Below are 4,482 nucleotides of genomic sequence, written 5' to 3'. Positions count from 1 at the left end.
GGTTATATGGTGGTGCTAATGATGCCAGGGTTGCAGGTTTGAACCCTGTATGCATATTCCTGAATTACAGGAGGTTGCACTAGATGATCCTCAGCGTCCCTTCCAACTCTGATTCTTTAACTCTATGTTTGCTGGCTAGGAGACCAAGGTTTGCTGGCAATGTACACCATGAAGCTCCCAGAACATCACCAGCCTAGCCCCACCCATAGGCTGGAGAAAGAGCAGTTGCAGGGAGTCCCTGTCCCCACCCTGCAACAGTCAGCTCCATGGCCCACGGCCCTAGCATTTCTACCATTACAATATATTGTCAACAGCTCTGATGGTCATTTGACTGCAGGTGGAAAATAGGAACGCAGGAAGCTGCCTTATATGCCAAACCAGACCACTGGTCCACTAGCTCTACGTCTGGAAGCAGCAGCTCGTCATGGTTTCAGGCAGAGGTCTCTGGAGCTGCCAGATGTTGAACCTGGGACCTTCTGCGTGCAAAGCTGAACTGATGCTCTACCTGTGTGTCCGCTTCATACATTGTGGGGCACACCATGGGTAAACATGTGCACGTTCAGTCATCTTATAATATGTGAAGCAGCTCTGAGGCTAGACTTCACCCAAGTGGCCCCATAGCAAAAGGTTACTTGGGAGCAGATGCATGAGGTTTCCATCTGGTTCCTTGTCTTTCAAGGCAATTTGCCTTCCTTACAGGAGTGGCCACTTCCTATCTCCTCCCTGTCAGCACCACAAGTTCTCAGATGGGTGGATTTGGCACCATCTTTCTACCTTCCTTTTGTAGTGACCACCACCCAGAGCTTTCAAATTGGAGAGCTGTACAACTCTTGCTCCTTCTAACTTGCCCACCTTCACACTTCATGTGCTGCCTGGTTCTTTAAAAATGATGGCCTCATTCCAACCTGGCTACTGCTAACCAGCTGAACTTCATTTGCTCGTTAATATCCTACCTTCATTTTGATGGGAGGGATTAGCTGAGACAACTTGAGGTGGTGCTCCAAACCCTCCAGGAATGTTGGAGGGTATGGTGCTTATCTGCAAAACTGAGTTTGAATGGAGCGTTCTATAGGTATGTGCTGCTATTATGGTGGTTACTTTACTGTGTTCCTTCCTACCCACAAAATATGTATGTATGATCACACTGTGTTTTCAGCTGAGCCCAGGAGAACCACCTGGTATGGAAAAGTGTTGCAATGCTGGCTTCCAAGTTCATCCTACTTTTATGTTTTACTGGGCCAATTTATCTAGACAAACTTTTGAGTTATGTAGCATCATTAGCAGTCTGTAATCATGCAGTTCTAGGCCAAATGCTCTTTGGATAGCATGTTTGGCCATCATTACTTTTCCTCAACCTTTGCTTTACATAGAGAGTCAATGGTCTACTTCCTTATTCTGCCTGACAAAGGACTTTGCTTTTTGTTGGCTTATTCTAATTATTTATTTTCATATGCCTGTATTTCCCTGTGCTCCCAACTATTAATAGTCTGGTCCCATCAGTAAACCGTTTATGATTATTATCATCATTTCAATTTCTATACCCACTTTCTCCCAAAGAAGCCAAGGGCAGCAAACAAAATGGCAAACAGTACAGTTTTTTAAAAACAAATTAAAATTCTGAAAATGATTCCCAAGTGCTCTTAGAGGTGGGATTTATCAAAATCTCATGTATATCTTGCAGACCATGGTGTGTTCTTGTTTTCCCTAATCAGTAAGTGCTGCAGCTCAGTGCAGTGGCAGAGCATCTGTTTTGCATGTAGAAGATCCTGGGTTCAATTCCCAGCATCTCCAGGCGGGTCTGGGAATTTGTTCCAGTCTGAAATCATGGAGAGCTGTCAGTGTGGACAATGCTGAGCCAGAGAGCCCAATGGTCTGACTCAGTATGATGCAGCTTCCTAATCTCCTAAAACTGCATATGAATATCTATGGCTGGAGTGAGGAATGTCTATGGCCTTCAGGCCTCCCTCCCTCTCTCTGGTCCTGGACCCTCCCCAAACCACCCCCAAGTGCTATTCTGTGCCCTCCTACTATGTGCTTTTGCCTAGTCAGAATGTGCCATTGAACTGCAGGAATGCCTTTTGCATTTGTGGCTAGAGAGACACAGGGGTGTAGAAATCTGGCTTTTGCATAGCTGGCATGTAACCCACTGTGCGAAGATGAGTCACACAACACATCTCCTGGCCCTCTTTTGCCCCTGGCCCCACCAACTATTAACATAGTTGGCCCTTGGGAGGTTGCCTGGCAAGGGAATGGGTCCCTCTGGCTGAAGAAGTGTGCCCCACTCTAACCTAAGGGGATGGTAGTTGGCAGCGCTCTCTCTTGGGTGTAGGCTACACAGCTGCAGTTTTCTATAATTTTGGGCAAGTGCACAGCTTTCAGATAACTCTTAGTTGTTGAAGGGAAGCAAAAGGATCCTAAAGTAAAGGAACAGTTTTATAATGAGTGGAGACAGTTTTATAATGAGTGGAGTGCTTCTGGCCTCTAGAGCTCCACAACAACACTCCTGCTCTTAGGCTTCTTTTTAAAAACCGCTCCTAAAAGTTACAAAATGACACAGGTGTGCCTGCACGCAGGAACTCACACAAACACACCCCATTGCTTGCTATTGATGTCGCCAGCTCTCAGGTATCATACAACTGCATTTTGCACAGCATGCAATTAAGATACTAGCAGCTTGAGTAAGAAATGTCTTTTCCCCTGAGGAACAAAAATATTAACGTTTGGAGTGCTGGGGGGAAAATGGGGCATCCATGCAGTGAAGGGAAAGACCCTTGAACCCCCTACAACAAATTACTGCGTTTACTGTATGGGGGCAGGGGGAGCTCCTCTGCTAAGGCTGTTGTAATGTGCCCTCCCTTTCGTGCACTGAATAAAAGAAAATAAAAAGATTTCCTGAAGGGTTGTTCAAGGGCACCTGCAAGAGCTGGATAGAGGAAAATGCAATTTATTTGCAGAGAGCCCTCCCTTCCCTGTGAATGCTTTAAGGGATTAACTAGGTTAGGATTAAATTACTATACTTGGTCATCAGGATCCTGTAGAGTTGCGTTGCTATGTGTGCCTTTGATGGCAGTTCTCTGTTTTGCCTCCCATTGTAAAAAGCAGCAGCCCCCAGTGGCTAGGAATTTGCAAGGGAAGGGTGATGGAAAGAAGGGCTTCCCGGAAGTCTTTGGTAAAGGCTCTAAAACCCCTTCTTTCAAACATGAAAGAATATACTATTGCTTCAGAGCATGAGCAGAGTGTCTTTCCATCCCTACTTTTGAGGCAGGGGGACAGGCTATTGGCCCATGTGTGCACTTTATACTTTGGAGGGGAGTTGGGCTCTTCTTTTGCTAGAGACATTTGAGCAGAGGCTGGACAGCCACTTGTCAGGGGTGCTGCAGCAGCATCCTCTATGAGAGGCCTTCCACAGGGCAATGGGTTGAAGTAATGACCTCTGGAGGTCCCTTCAATCTCTGTGATTCTCCTGAGCTGCTGCAGCCAGCCGCCCCACATCTGTATGGCATCCAGGGATCCAAAGATGTGCTCTCTTCCTCCCCCCCCCCCTTTGAGCCTTGGCGTTCCCTTTTCAACATATTGATTTCTTGGTGTTCCTCTCTCTTTATATATAGAGCTCCACTCATGTACAAAATTATCAGTTTGTTCCTGATTGAACACTGAAGAGGGTGAAGGGAACTCTCTGGCTATTTAAGAGCAGCCCCACTAGATCTCATCAAAGGTATACCTGGTCCCTCCCAACCCCTTCCACAGTGTGATTGGAAGGTCAGCAGTTCAAATCTGCACGATGGGGTGAGCTCCCATCGCTCTGTCCCAGCTTCTGCTAACCCAGCAGTTCGAATGCATGCCAGTACAAGTAGATAAATAGGTACCACTGCAGCGGGAAGGTAAATGGTATTTCCGTGCGCTCTGGTACTCATCACGGTCCTCTGTGCTCCAGTAGCGGTTCAGTCATGCTGGCCACATGACTTGGAAAGCTGTCTGTGGACAAATGCAGGCTCCCTGGGCCTGAAAAGCGAGATGAACACAGCACCCCATAGTCACCTTTGACTGGACCTAACTGTCCAGGGGTCGTTTACCTTTTTATTTTACCCACTCGCTTCCACAGTGACCAATTGGATGCATTTTGTTTTTTTAAGTCGCTTTCTGCATGTGCTTAGTGACACTTTTTAAAAATGGCACTCTCTGCATGCACCCAGAGGCATTTTAAAAAATAAAAAGCAACTTTCTGCACGCGCTCTGCGTGCTCTCAGGAGCACTTTTTAGTAGCCGCATGCGCTCAGAGGCCCTTTTTTTTTTTACAAAGCCACTCTCTGCATGCGCTCAGAAGCACTTCAGGACAGAGGCTTGGCGCTGAACCTCTGTGCCGGAGCTGAGCCTAGCTTGGGAGAGGGCGCCCTCGGCTTTTTTGTCCTCCGCAGGGCGGAGCCGGGCGCGGGCCCGCGGGGCGTGTCTCCCCACCTCCTGGCGGCACCTGGCCCCTCCATA

This window comes from Podarcis bocagei (genome assembly GCF_964188305.1).
Source record: "Podarcis bocagei genome assembly, chromosome: 7".
Taxonomy (NCBI): domain Eukaryota; kingdom Metazoa; phylum Chordata; class Lepidosauria; order Squamata; family Lacertidae; genus Podarcis; species Podarcis bocagei.
The sequence above is the reverse complement of the archived record's forward strand: the minus strand, read 5'-3'. Positions refer to the sequence as shown.